At 40.7% G+C, this 15,742-nt stretch overlaps 1 non-coding gene and 1 pseudogene across 2 annotated transcripts; both read right to left on the reverse strand.

The window, feature by feature from the left end:
- Positions 1-1,474: 1,474 nt before the first annotated feature.
- LOC143622283 (ABC transporter B family member 26, chloroplastic-like) lies at positions 1,475-7,057 on the reverse strand (annotated as a pseudogene). The gene is made up of 17 exons (XR_013151669.1): positions 6,730-7,057; positions 6,474-6,516; positions 6,181-6,225; positions 5,948-6,070; positions 4,758-4,861; positions 4,617-4,671; positions 4,452-4,522; positions 4,250-4,352; positions 3,952-4,162; positions 3,670-3,743; positions 3,454-3,511; positions 3,297-3,371; positions 3,143-3,217; positions 3,030-3,058; positions 2,551-2,803; positions 2,391-2,446; positions 1,475-1,860 (listed from the first exon to the last, which is right to left on the reverse strand). The product of XR_013151669.1 is annotated as an ABC transporter B family member 26, chloroplastic-like (transcript).
- Positions 7,058-7,348: 291 nt separating this feature from the next.
- On the reverse strand, positions 7,349-7,420 carry TRNAQ-CUG (transfer RNA glutamine (anticodon CUG)). The gene has a single exon. It is a non-coding gene; the product is annotated as a tRNA-Gln (tRNA).
- Between the last annotated feature and the right edge of the window lie 8,322 nt (positions 7,421-15,742).

Below are 15,742 nucleotides of genomic sequence, written 5' to 3' on the forward strand. Positions count from 1 at the left end.
ATGGAAAACGATGCGTAATCAATGTTATGCATAAATGATTAAAGCGTTAAGAAATCGTTCACGAATTATTTAATTGGAAGTTCATATGCTCGTTGCTAAGAAATGAATACAAACAAACAAATATGCACACATTTCAGCTGTAGATGTTAATTTATTTTCATTCATTTACGTTCGTGTATTAGTTACATTCAATTATGTTTGTTTTAACCTGTACATTTGTTCTTATTCGTTTATGTTTGTATAAACTATTTTGAAAACTAATTGATTTTCTTGTTGGCTAAGATAACCCTAACTTTAAAGAATTTGATATTCACATTAGACATGCATTCCTTATTGCCCCTCATTTCTAGGAGTGTGAAACACGTAACACCTAGACCTGACCGAAACGTGAAGGCTTTAACATACCCATGAACCAAACCGTTAAGAGCTAGTTAGTTACGTTCCTTAACGGGTTTGGTGGGGTGGGTGATAGAGCCAAGTTCGAGAATGGCTAATCTCCTTCTAAAATAAAAGAACAATAATTGTAAAGATACTTTTTTGATCAATTTTCATGTCCTCCATTAAACACCAAACATGGCTTTTTAGAGGCTTACAAGTACGTAGATAATGCAAGAAAATAGGAAGATAGGTTTAGTGGTATAACTACTTCTAGGAATTAGAAAATAACATAAATAATGAACTAAAATAACTAATGCAACTAAATGTGGGAATGATCAGCGGAACATAGAAAGAACATGGATCTGATAGTTGGGTGGATCATGAGGGATTCGTATTAGTGGGTTCACAGATTTGATGGATAAACCCATGAAGTGAATATCAACGATATATGTTTGATATAATATATTTCAGAGACCAATGGCGTCACGTTCGTACAAACTATTGGACTAAAGGTGTAAATTTTCAATGATAGATACCAAAACCAAAATCAGCTCATACCAAAGGGAGCATCTATTGCATAATCAATATATTGAACACAACCAAAAAAACAAAAAAAAAATCCCAATACCCCACAAACAGTCCCAAGATACGTGTGTTGGGACTTGGGATTGTCTAAATCAATAAACTTAGGAAAATAAGATTGCACCGTATGTATATATGCATGTACAAGATGAGGTGGCTTCATGTAAGGTAGACACATCATCTTCCAAAACTGTTATGCACGTTTCAACATAAAAGAAAAACCAAATTCAACCCGAGACCACGACTTAACTACGTTACAAAACCCTCTTTAGCAGAAAAATGGAAGACAAACACGGCTCATCTTATCCCAAAGACCTCCCATGGCAAGAGCTCAAAGCTAAAGTACATCATGTTGATGAACAAACCATATTCCAAAACAAAGGAATTCATATTGATGCCAAAGACCAAATCGGATTCTCGAGTGATAATAATTCAAATACTAGCAAGCAGACAGATATTGAGAAGATGAAGATCAAGAAGAACCATCTCTGCCTCTGCCGCACCAACAGGTCCCTCAGCCTCAAGATTTATCCACCACACCTCTTGACCAACTTTAGATTAATATTAATCTAACTCTTACTCCCCTAGTTCTCAGCATCAACGTAGCTTATTTAATCCTCATGTTTCTTTATTTAGTTTAATTATTACAGTAATAAATAACAAGACATACTATGTAATGTACTCTTACTTGTTTGATCTAAAGGCCAGTGTTTTGAGGAGATGTAATCACGCATACAATCCGTTTTCACGCAAAAGCGTCTTGTGATCACCTATCTGTACACGTTTCAACATCATATCATCAATCATGAAACAAATTTCAAATTATGAAATGACAGTACCTCAGCGACTCGCCCATTATCCATGACCACGATTCTGTCTGCACCTTTTGCTGTTGATAGCCTGCAAATGCCTTCACTATTAAACCATTTAAACCCCTAAACACAGTACTAGGGCCAAGTCCAACTAGGTTCAAGCTTGACTCGTTTCGTTCTGACTTACGCGAGCTTGGCTCTCGTTTATTATTTATTAAATTTTATATTCATTTTTAATTATTTTATATATTTTTAGTTATAATTTTTGTATATAACATGAGATATACTATTAAGTTAGTTTTATCATAATTTTATACTTTTTAACAAATATTATTATGTAAATATGGCTAGCAGCCCGCTCGAGCTCGATAAGTGAAGCTCAGACTCAAGCTCGTTTATTAAACAAGCTTATTTAAGGCTTGGGTTCGAGCTCGTGTACTAATCAAGCTTATTTAAAGGCTTGGGTTCGAGCTCGAGTACTAATCAAGCTCGTTTATGCTCCCCTCAATTCAGCCGTTTTAACGAGCTGATCTACTTGTCTAGTAGCTCACGAGTCAGCTCGGCTCGTTTGCACTCACACATGTGAAGTCTATGTACAAAAGCAACGGTATAACACACCTGTGTGCTATGAAGATGATCGTCTTCATCTCATTTTTTAATCTCAACATCAGTTCCTATATTACACAAAGTAAAAGGGAGTAAGAATACATTTATTGGTTGTGTATTTGGACACCTACAAATAAATAATTGAATAATGAAAGAAATCAAAAGCTTAAACCTGAAAATAGTATTCAGTTTCTGCATCCAGAGCGCTGGTGGGCTCATCAAGGATCAAAATAAGAGGATCCCTGACAATGGCCCTTGCAATTGCAATTCTTTGCTTCTGACCACCACTTAAAAGCTCATCATCAACTAGGGTTTCATAGGCATCAGGAAGAGAGCAAATGAACTCATGAGCATTTGCTTGTTTTGCAGCCCATTCCACATCTTCTTGCTTCAACTTCCTTGAACATCCATAATTTATGTTTTGACTTTATATCCATCCTAAATAGATGTGGTTCCTGCAAATATCAATAATATAGAATTTATCCATAACTTATGTTTGACTTTATATCCATCCTAAATAGATGTGGTTCCTGCAAATATCAATAATAGAGAATTTATCCATAACTTATGTTTGACTTTATATCCATCCTAAATAGATGTGGTTCCTGCAAATATCAATAATAGAGAATTTATCCATAACTTATGTTTGACTTTATATCCATCCTAAATAGATGTGGTTCCTGCAAATATCAATAATAGAGAATTTTATATTTTTGTTTATTGAAAACATTTATCATAAAAAGACACTTTCCGTTACTCCAAACCTGTCCAACATATCCAATATTCTCTCTCAACCATCTCATGTCCAAGTCTTTAAGTGGATGACCGTCAACTAGTATCTGCAACCGAGTGCAGTTTTACATAATTGAATCGACTTCCCTCTTTAGGTAACATAACAATATTAAAATGGCCGTGTACCTGCCCGTGTGTTGGCTCATACAGACCAAGTAAGAGATGCACTAAAGTGCTTTTTCCACTACCACTTAGACCAACCTGAAGGGCAAAAGCAAGGTGGTTACTAACTTACTACTGCATCATTTGAAAGGGTAAAATGTATGAAATTGTAAGTTCTTACAATTGCCAGCACTTCATTTTGGGTGTATAGAGATGTTGAGTTGTTCTAGAGTGGGCATCTGTAGAAATGGACAAATAGGTCAGTCAGGCCCACTGAGATAGCAACAAGCAGATCTTCAACGAAGTAAAAGTTGTGTGAAACGGACATGCTATGATCATGTGATGGCCTCGCAAAGTTTTTTGTCAAAAAATGCAAAGTAAGAGTAAGTGAAAGTACCTTTGTTCGTGAAGGGTAGTGAAATGACACATTTATGAACTCAAATTGTGCCCTTAGTTTCTGCAACTTAACTCCTATAAATAATTAAAAATGCCAATTAGAGCTCAAATAATCAAGGGTTTTCAAATTTTAATCTCAAACACAGTGAAACTTAAAACTTGACAGGTAAAGGGGGGGGGGGGGGGGGGGGCTTAAGCAGAAATATATACTTTTTTATGATTTAAAATGATCCAGTCTTAATAGAAGGGAAACATGAATGAAAGAATATAACAGTTTGCATACCTTTTGCTGAAAAGTGATGACTAGGCAAGATATCAATTAGCTGAAAGACCTTTTCACTTGCTCCAACACACTGAAGTAATGATGAGCAATTGTCTGCTAACCTCCATGCTGCATATATCAACCACTCGCAGTACAAAACATACTTTGTAAGTTGCTCTGCGGAGGCATCACCAGCCAAGACACACATTCCTCCCAGTATAATAGCAACAACCTAAAAAAAGGTGAGAAGAAATTAGATCATATTTTAACATCTATGCTATTGTAAATGGTAGTTACATTTCATAAGGGTTCAGTAAACCTGTGTTAGACGGTAGAGAGTGTTGAAACTAAAATTCCATAGTCCATATGCAGCACTTTCTCTTGCACTTACAAAAGCCACTTTGTCCAGCCATTGCTTATATCTAGAAGCATTAAGTACACAATAGGTGATTTAACATCAATCCATTACAATTTTTAGAACTTTGAAGAGTATGTAAATATATCCGAGTAAATGAAATTGCCTTTTATGTTCTTTTGTTTCTGTTCCATTAACACGGATCGTTCTCACCAAAGAAAGAGCTTCTTGAGAAACCTGAAATTTTGAGGTGGGGACAGGTCAACTTAGCTAACATGAGGGCACAAAATTGTAATTGGAGAAAAATATAAAAAACCAGGTTAGTTTTTACTTCATTGGCATGAGCAGTTGAATCTTGAATAAGCTTTGCTGCTTTCTTCTGGTACCTTTCAGACAGAAGATAACATCACCTTTCAGGAATGCATAAAGTAAGTAAGATGACAGATTTTAGATTTTTAAATATATTACTAACCGTCCATAAAACAGAAAGATGATACACAGAAGAATGCATATAAAGCAAGGTGATAACGCAAGAGGCCAACTTAATGTCAGCAGATTAATCAGGGCTCCTGTTCCCTGAGATTTTGCTTACAAATTAAAACAAATGTGGAAAAGAATAAATGTGAACATGGATGTTAAAAAAAGAATTAACCTGAAGAGAGTTCCGCACAATCAAATGTAAATTGTTTGAAACGATATGCGACAACTTTTGACAGTCTGCCCCTAGCCTGCTGGTTAAGTTTCCAACCGGTTCTCTATCAAAGAAATATATATCCTGAAAAATAAGCACCTTTTAAACATACATTTATAAAAGTGTATAAATACATAACAGACTATTGTAAAAGTGAAGCATGATGCATATGCTTGCTAAGAAACAGAAACCACCTGTAGTAACAGATTTGTGTATAAAGTTTTCCTTAGACGCTTGAGCTGTGAGATCATATGAAGTGTCAATTAGTGGGCAAGTATAAAGCAAGAGGCCATAAAACAGAAAGATGATACACAGAAGAATGCATATAAAGCAAGCTGATAACGCAAGAGGCCAACTTAATGTCAGCAGATTAATCAGGGCTCCTGTTCCCTGAGATTTTGCTTACAAATTAAAACAAATGTGGAAAAGAATAAATGTGAACATGGATGTTAAAAAAAGAATTAACCTGAAGAGAGTTCCGCACAATCAAATGTAAATTGTTTGAAACGATATGCGACAACTTTTGACAGTCTGCCCCTAGCCTGCTGGTTAAGTTTCCAACCGGTTCTCTATCAAAGAAATATATATCCTGAAAAATAAGCACCTTTTAAACATACATTTATAAAAGTGTATAAATACATAACAGACTATTGTAAAAGTGAAGCATGATGCATATGCTTGCTAAGAAACAGAAACCACCTGTAGTAACAGATTTGTGTATAAAGTTTTCCTTAGACGCTTGAGCTGTGAGATCATATGAAGTGTCAATTAGTGGGCAAGTATAAAGCAAGAGGCCATAAAACAGAAAGATGATACACAGAAGAATGCATATAAAGCAAGCTGATAACGCAAGAGGCCAACTTAATGTCAGCAGATTAATCAGGGCTCCTGTTCCCTGAGATTTTGCTTACAAATTAAAACAAATGTGGAAAAGAATAAATGTGAACATGGATGTTAAAAAAAGAATTAACCTGAAGAGAGTTCCGCACAATCAAATGTAAATTGTTTGAAACGATATGCGACAACTTTTGACAGTCTGCCCCTAGCCTGCTGGTTAAGTTTCCAACCGGTTCTCTATCAAAGAAATATATATCCTGAAAAATAAGCACCTTTTAAACATACATTTATAAAAGTGTATAAATACATAACAGACTATTGTAAAAGTGAAGCATGATGCATATGCTTGCTAAGAAACAGAAACCACCTGTAGTAACAGATTTGTGTATAAAGTTTTCCTTAGACGCTTGAGCTGTGAGATCATATGAAGTGTCAATTAGTGGGCAAGTATTTGCATACAACGAACTAAAGGCAATCTACCACCTCATCCGGAATAAAACTTTATTAATAACAAGAATAATCATTGTTGGCAAAAACCCACAAGCAACTACTAGTAGAATCTTTAGAGAGTCAATCGTTAAACCTAAACTAATTAATGACGGAGGAATAACCCAACGAATGTAGTATATTATATTGTAACTTGAAAGAAGATTTACTCACCAGGACCATGTTAGCAATTCCAAAACAACCACTTCGTAATCCACTGTAATCCACAAGAACCGATCTCAGTTAGTACTTTGTAGCTAGAACTTCAAAGTCAAAAACACTCCGATCCCTCAAAAGATTTTTAATATGGTTATCAAAGCGTTAAATGCATAACATTATCAATCTCTTATTGCATCAATATAACATAATGTACATAATGAACAATGCAGTAATATGTGACAGCTTATGCACTGGCATTGTTCATTCTTACCTGCAAATTCCCGAAGCAAAACACAGAAACGTCAAGATCTTCAAGTTTCTATACAACAACAACGGTTCTCCGTTCTGTGCTGCGAAGACGGATGCTGCCAGTAAACTTGGCATGGATATCTCTGCAAGCTGCATATGAAAATCAACGATTAATTGCAAACACATTCATTACTCATTGAATAACAGTCAATCGATAAACAAACATACTAACCGCTGCGTAAGTTAAAGAAGATAACCCAATGTATATAAACAATTTATCATGATCATGAGCCACCAGTCTCCAAATTCGATGGAGAAGATACCAAACAGTAATGGGATTGGTTGTTTTAATAATAATATGAGGTTCATGTTCCCCTAGGTAGAAACTCAATCCATCTTGGTGATAAGTTATGGTTCGTAGCCCTAAGTTTGAAATTGGTGGGTGAACCTTGGAATCGGATACTCGCGGGGTGTGAAAATGTAGTCTTGGAACACCGAATGGGGTTGTTTTTAAGATTTTGATGCGTGAAATTGATGAATTTGGTGTGTGCTTGAGTGGTGTTCATTGGGTGCACACCAGGTGTTCGATCAAATGCTGCTTACATTTTGTACCATTTGAAAATAGAATAAAAAAAAAGAGTAGGTCCTACCGAGATTTGAACTCGGGTTACTGGATTCAGAGTCCAATGTCCTAACCACTAGACCATAGGACCTTGTTGAAACAGTTTCTTATGTTATGTTATTTATTTCGGTTATCTGTTATTTCTTTTCTATCATGACAAAAAAAAAAAAACCACCGAATGTTGCCGGTTAAAATAATACACACTTTTTAGATAACATGTTGAATTAGCGGAAAATTTATACGATCCAAATAGCAAATACCATAATCATTAACTCTAATAGATGCCCGGCACAAACCTGTTGAAGTCCACATGCCCGGCACAACATGATTAGGTGACTTTGTAAAAACATTTTTTTGCTAAAATCGGTTGGGTTAGGTTGGGCCAAGTATTGTTGAGTTGACGCTCTCGTGATTCATGGAAATGTACTAGTACAAAATCATATACAAAACGAACAACAAATAAACAAAAACTTACCTATTTTATACGAACATGATGATTCGAACCGTTGTCATCAACGAGAATTTCAACAAAATCTTGAACTTAATTCTTGACTACAAAACACGCAAACAATTGTTGACGTTTGTGGCTGATTATTATGTTCCACATGAGTCTTTTAAAACTAAGAACTCATATGTCTCTTATGCTACAACAACCTAAGTAGTAAGCACCGTCAAAGATGGTCACACGCCCAAGGATACACCGAGTAACATTGTGTACTTGTTTATGGGAGACAAAAGAAAAGAAAAGTTGGAACGGAAAAATAGGGGGTGTTAATAATGTGATGTCGCTTGACACTCTTAAGCTGAATTCAGTTTCATCTGCGTCTCTCTCATATTTTGATTTGTTAATAGTACCGTATGAAAAAAATCTTGATAAAAATTGAAACTTTTAAAAACCAATTGAAACGGGTAAATTATTTAGCGAACCAAAATAATGAAATTAGAATCTCGTAAATGAGTTTAAATAATAGGTCATTATCTGTGTATATAACATGTGAAGTGGATCGATTGTGGTGTAAAAGCTCGGACATCATGTGTGATCTTAGTACTCCATAATGGTAACATGTGCCTTTAAGACATGCATTTGCCTATACTTTGGATGTGTCCATTGTCCAACACATAATGTTTTGTCCCTTTACAAAGGTCGTTTAGGCCTTTATTTTCTCATAGCTTAAATTCCTTTTTCATTTTTTGGCAAATTGATATATTCATATACCGAATAAAATGATCTAACTACAATAGAGATATTGGTAAGCGGGCAACAAGCTGCTTCGAAACCCCCTTTTAAATGGCAAAACCGACTCTACTAAAAACAAATTTATAGTTATTTGGCGTCGATAAGATGAAATTGTGAAAAGTTCCATATTATTCCTCTTCAATTGTAAATTCTATCTTTATGCTATAGATGAAATCAAATATATCCATCTTGATTTAAATGGCAAAAGAGTATAAGAACCGTGTGGTTGTCATTGTATAGGTATGTCTAGTCCTTCTGAAGAAACACTAAGTGAACCCTGGGCAGATTATAGATAATCTGGGGGTTAAGTAATGTTTCCCACGAGGTTGAGGTCTTGCTGAGAAGGTTGTTCTTCAGGGGACCTGCAAAACAGACACCGTAAGCTCGTCACTGAGAAGGGGGGGTTCCTCCTTGTGACCACCCTCCGGCGTAAGAATCAGACTAGATTGCTCTGAATATAAGTGTATATTAAGAGATTGCTAGATAAGAGAGATATCTGATGATGTCCTTACCATTCCAAGGTGTTGGAGTATTTATAGCCGAAGGTAGGTTTCCTAGAAGGTACAGCCGGCTGAATAGTATTCCTGTTCCACCAACAGTGGACTACGCACAGGCCATGCTGGTTGGTGGATAGGCTACGGCCAACAGTAACAAGGTCGGCTGTACACTGTTCCTTGACTGCCGGCTACGCACTGTTCCACCAACTGTAGGCTGCGCACGTCCCATCGTAAGGGTTGGTGATTAGGCAGCGGCTAATAGTGACAAACAGTACTAGAGGGTGCTCCTCCTCGTATTGTTGTCGGTGAGCTGTCACCCTGTGATAGGTTCATGGGCTGTTCTGGTCAAATTGTCTGTTCTGCCCATACCTTATTAGGTATAGTACAAAAGATCTTCCAAAAGCATACGGACTGGCTCATTTAGGCGGGAGTATTCCTGCCTTGCTCATTCCTTCATGTGACTACTGAAGTAGCTAATGCCTTGTGCGTGTAGCCTTCCTGTTAGTGCGGGTAGCCTTCCCTGATGGCTTGTATCCGCAGCTGCGGGAACAGGCGGGGTACTTCACCATTGGGAGGCTTTCCCTGCGGGTACAGCTGGCGTACTGCGCGTAAGGTTCTCTGAGCATGGTGGGTCCTGCTGGAGCAGTTGGTCGTTGCGCAGACGTCCCTGTTCAAGGTGAGTCTTGCGGGTCCAACTGGGCTCTACTGGGACCTACCTCTTCAAGTCCCCCCAGTCCAATGTTCTTCTCATGAATTATTAATAAGTGAGGTGAACTTTTGGACTTAGCAAGGGGTTTTGAAAAGGGGTTTAGTTTTTAGGTTTTCCGTGGTGATTCTTCCCGCGGTTTTCCTGATGTCACGCAGAAATTCCCGACTTTCCTGCTTGATCTTTGGGTATGATGCGGGTAGGTCTGTAACCTCCTCGCAAGTCAGGAGCGTTGAGTCCCACTTGTGTGGATTGTCCATGAGGTTTTGGTAGTTTTGAACATAGTGATCAATTATGTTCAAACTACCAATTCCATCCCGGAGCTTCAAACAATGTAGTTCTCGACGTTCCCGCTATGCGGGAATGTTATTTCCGTTTCCGCAAGCATTGCCCAGAAGATCCTTCTTGGTTTCAATTCCATGCGGAGCGCTAGGTATGTGAAGGGTTTTGCCTTAACACTGTACCTGCGCTCGTCTTACGGTTACTTTACTTCCAAGGTATTCCTGGCGTCAATTCCCTGCGGGTGCTAGCTATGTGAAGGGTTTTGCCTTAACACTGTACCCGCACCCGTCTTATAGTTACTTGGTTGCCGAGGTATTCTTGGCTTCAATTCCCTGCGGGTGCTAGGTATGTGAAGGGTTTTGCCTTTACACCGTACCCGCACCCGTCTTACGGTTACTTGGTTCCCAAGGTAAGGGGTATTTTCCCGCTTACTTTTGAATCTTTTTGAATTTTTTTGAAATTCGAAGAGTTGGTAAAAGGATAACAGTCCAAACCTGTGAAACGTCGTGCGACGGTTTCTTCTGACTGTGTCAGGACGTGCAGGAAGTTATGGTGACGTGACAGTACCTGGTCATTCCAGACGCTTTTTCAGGCGCGTCGGCCCGATTTTTCGGGCGCGTGGCCGCGAAATTTATGGTATGCGTCCTTTCAACAGCTGTTGCCAGCTTGCTTTTTGCCACATGTCATAGTTTCATTGCACCTTCGATTTCTCTCTCCTCCGCATTAAATTCATCGCATTAATTGCGATTAGTATATAAAGGGGGAGAGGGTTCTTTGTAATTCACACTTTCACTTTTCTCTTCATCTTCTAAACGATTTCCGGCGAATACTCACCTTTTCAGGCAAGCATTCTCTTGAAATCGTTTTCTTCTTTCATCTTGTAAGATGTCTTCTCATGATCTCGAATCTACAGCCGATGACAAGAGTACTGCTGGCGAGTGCCAGTGTGCTCTGCCCGTCGATCTGTATCGGTACGTCGTCAGGAAGTTCATGCTCGAGTCTCTCGAGCCTGAGTTTCCTGAACCCCATCAGACGGTGTACGATGCCCCCAGAGGCAAGATCGGGGTATATGCTGCATTCTTTGTTTATGGGAATCTTAGGTTCCTATTGACAAAGTTTGTTTACCGTGTCCTTGAGAGGCACGGTGTGCACCTGACCGAGGTGCATCCGATGGCGATTGCCAAGATTCGCCACTTCGAGTGGGTGTGCCGGATACTGGGCATTGAGCCCTATGTTGACCGCCTGATGACCTTCTACTCCTGGAGGTGCATCCAGGGGTGGTATACGTTGATAACCCGGATTAAGGGTTTGAAGATTTGCGCAACCGAGCGCAGTCTTCGCTCGTGGAAGCGGGAGTTCTTCTACATCTCCGCTCGCGCCATCTCCCTTGCCATGAAGTTCAAAAATGGGCAAGCACTTCCCAGCCTTCACGCCTCCAACTACGAGGAGGCGGAATGGTTTTCGAAGATATCCCGAGTCCAATCTCCGGTTTACCGGTTTGCGGAGTCCGGGATGGTAATGCTCGGGATGAGCCGGGTGTGGAAGGATGCGGATGCGCGAAAGATCCCGATCGTCCTCGAATACGGTTCGAACTCTATTCCTTACGGTATGCTTTGTTTCTTTTTGTTGATTTAGAATCTCTTCTAACTTTTTTCCTGTTTATTTCAGAGGGGAACGACTTTCAGTCTCTCCTGCAGCCGCGGGAGAGTGATGGTCCCGCTCGGATGGGTACTCGTGCTCTTGATGAGAACGAGTTGCGCATCTTGGAGCAAACGAGGGATCGGTTTGTGGAGGTCTACCCGCTCGGCCACGAGATCCTGAGCGCCAGGCGGTCAGTGTAACACCCTTGGTAAACACAACATCGTCTCACTCTTAGGCTATCCCACATCGGCCGTGGACAAGAGAGATCATTGGTTCGTAAGTAATGTCCAGCCTCTTAACATCACCAACGCGTTTTGGGCAACCAAAAACAAATCCGTAAGCTCTTCGTGGGCAGAGCGGACAATATTGGTGGTGCGAGGGGCGGGGTGTTACAGGTTGGTATCAGAGCTCGTTGACTTTAGGATAGGTGGTTAGACGTAACGGCCTAGAATACCTAAGAGTCCCTTCTCGCGCATGAGAGAAATCTCATGTTTGCGCGCTTATTGTTAATTACTCGTTATTTATGAATATGCTCGCACTTGCGCAGTATATGATTTTATGTTTTATTTCGCGATATTTCGATTTTTGTTGAATTTCGATTTTTATTGATTTTACTTACATACTCGTTTGTTGGATTTGAAAATCCGAAAAGTCATGGTGATACATGAATAGTTGATTTTCAATTTCCATTTACGATTATGTTCTGAGGTTGGAGACTTGAAAAGTCATGGTGATACATGAATTGTCAACTTCCAATACTCATTTTCTTGTGTATTTTATATTGAAGATTGAAAAGTCATGGTGATACATGAATCGTCAATCTCCAATACTCGTTTGCTCGTATATTTTAAATTGGGAATTCGGAAAGTCATGGTGATACATGAATTGTCGATTCTTGATTCGAATTTGTTACCTTTATTAAGTCTGCATTTAGGATCATTTATTTTACTTTAACTTTTGATAGTATCTAACTCTGCGAAACCAAGCTCTTCGAGGTTATACTTTGCGCTAAAACCAAGATATTAACTAAAATTTAAACTTTTATAGAATGCCTCCGCTATATCGCCGATTTCAGAGAAGAGAAGCCTCGCGCAGACGCTCGCAGCAACGTTCCCAGGAAATGGCCACCGCGATAGCCCAAGCTTTGAGCCAAAACAATACCAACACCTCTGGTTACAACATTAAGTCCTTTAACGCGGGTAACCCTCCAAAGTTCACAGGTCTTGAAGGAGCCACCGTGATGCTCCAGTGGCTTGAGAAAATAGAAAACACTTTCCTCCACACCCAATGCCCCTCAGACAGACGAACCCTATATGCTTCCAGTGTCCTGGAATCCAGAGCGCTTACATGGTGGAATGGAGTAGCTCATGCGCGTGGCGCAGAGGCTGCTTCTAGCATGACATGGGAGGAATTCAAGGAAATTCTTACGCGAGAATTCTGCCCTCCCAACGAAGTTAAGCGCCTGGAGGAAGAATTCTGGAACTTGAAGCAATACAGTGGCGAAGCGCGCGAGTACGCGACGCGCTTCCACGAGCTAAGCTTACTGGTCCCTCACCTTGTTACCCCTTCACGCCGAGCAATCGAGAAATTCCTTGGGGGTCTCCCCATGGAAATTCAAGATTCTGTATGGGCCAGAAACCCAGTTACCCTCTCTGACGCCATCGAGTTGGCCGCTGTGCTCAGCGACAACCATGTCAGAGCAGGAACCCTGTTCCTGCGGGGAACTGAGAAGACCAAACTCACCAAGACTGCCCCTGAACCAACAGAAACCAAACCAGAACCCTCAAACCGTAACAACCTCAAGCGCAGGCGCAAGGCCTATGCGCTTACCAACCCGCCCATTGTCCAGCAACCCGCATACCAACCCCCAGTTTACGCCCCTCAACCTCTGTCAGCCTACCCAACACCTCCTATAGGCCACAACTATGCCATAACCAATCCCGCACTCCCTGCCCCGCCTCCTAAGAAACCTTACACAGGAAACCATCCCTTTTGCCCAACCTGTAGATTTCACCACCCAACCCAGACCCCGTGTCGACTTTGTACCCGATGTGGCCGCACTGGTCACACTGCTGAGAACTGTAGAGTCCTTCCCGCCAATCCAATTGCGCCAACACCACCAGTCTACCCGCAGAACCCACAACCAACCTACCAAAACCCACGACCCAGATCGTGCTTTAACTGCGGTGATCCCAGTCATTTCCGGAACGCGTGCCCGAGACTGCAAGTGCAAATCACACAAGCGAATCCGGTGAACCAGATTTCGAACCAAGTGACGCGTGGACGAGCTTTTAACATAACCGCGCACCAAGCGCAAGCGAATAATGACGTAGTTAATGGTACATTTTTGCTTAACGGATTTTATGCTTCTGTACTTTTTGATACTGGCGCCGATCGAAGTTTTATCTCTCACGCCTTCGAGCAGAAGCTTGCGCGACCGCGCAACGATTTAAAAGAAGATTTTTCAGTTGAATTGGCTAATGGTGAAATTATTTTAATTAACTCAGTAATTAAGGATTGTACGCTTAACCTTAACGAAAACGATTTTCTGATCGACCTCATCCCCATGCCTCTTGGAAGCTTTGATGTTATCATTGGTATGGACTGGCTCTCGAAGAATCGCGCCGAAGTTATTTGCGCCAAGAAATTGATTCGAATACCTCGAGAAAATGGTGATCTTCATATTTACGGCGAAAAACCCTCCAGTGGTCTTAAACTTATGTCTTGCGCCGAAGCCCAAAGGCTCATGCGGAAGAAGTATATTGCATTCCTAGGCCATGTGGTTAAGCCTGCTGAAGAGAAGAAGCTTCGCGATATCCCTGTTGTGCGTGATTTCCCTGAAGTTTTTCCTGATGATCTTCCTGGTATCCCTCCCGCTCGTGAAGTCGAGTTCCGTATTGATCTTGTCCCTGGTGCTTCCCCCGTAGCTAAATCTCCTTATCGTCTTGCACCCGCTGAGATGCAAGAATTGGCCAGCCAACTTCAAGAGTTGACTGCTAAAGGATTCATTCGCCCTAGCTCTTCGCCCTGGGGTGCTCCGGTGTTGTTCGTTAAAAAGAAAGATGGATCGTTTCGCATGTGTATTGATTACCGCGAGTTGAACAAACTCACCATTAAAAACCGGTATCCCTTACCGCGTATTGACGACCTCTTTGATCAACTCCAAGGTGCCTCTTGTTTCTCGAAGATTGATCTCCGCTCTGGCTATCATCAGTTGCGCATCCGCGATGAAGATGTTCCGAAAACTGCTTTTCGAACTCGTTATGGCCATTTTGAATTCTTGGTCATGTCCTTCGGTTTAACCAACGCACCCGCCGTTTTCATGGATCTAATGAATCGGGTGTGTAGGCCTTTCTTGGATAAATTCGTGATTGTGTTTATCGATGATGTTCTGGTGTATTCTAAGACCAAGGCCGAGCACGAGCAACATCTTCGGTTGGTGTTGCAAAAGCTTAGAGCTGAGCAACTCTATGCTAAGCTTTCCAAGTGTGAATTTTGGTCTGATGAAGTACAGTTTCTTGGCCATGTTGTCAACAAGATGGGTATTCATGTCGACCCATCCAAGATTGAAGCAATCAAGAACTGGATCACGCCATCCTCTCCTTCTGAGATCCGTTCCTTTCTGGGCTTAGCTGGTTATTACCGGCGCTTCATTTCGAACTTCTCGAAGATCGCTTTGCCTTTAACAGCTCTAACGCACAAAGGTAAACCGTACATTTGGGGCTCGAAGCAAGAAGAAGCCTTTCTATCGCTCAAGCAATTGTTGTGTGAAGCTCCTGTTCTTGCGCTACCTGAGGGTAATGATGATTTTGTCGTGTATTGCGATGCATCCAACCAAGGTCTCGGTTGTGTTCTTATGCAACGAGGCAAGGTTATCGCTTACGCATCAAGGCAACTTAAGGTTCATGAAAAGAATTATACGACTCACGACCTCGAACTTGGTGCAGTTGTTTTTGCCTTGAAGATCTGGAGACACTACCTCTATGGTACTAAGTGTATCCTCTACACTGACCATAAAAGCCTTCAGCATATCTTTGATCAGAAGGAACT

The sequence above is a fragment of the Bidens hawaiensis genome, unplaced genomic scaffold (genome assembly GCF_021521415.1).
Source record: "Bidens hawaiensis isolate Kalapana, Puna unplaced genomic scaffold, B.hawaiensis_p1.1 tig00003115_1, whole genome shotgun sequence".
Classification (NCBI taxonomy): Eukaryota; Viridiplantae; Streptophyta; class Magnoliopsida; order Asterales; family Asteraceae; genus Bidens; species Bidens hawaiensis.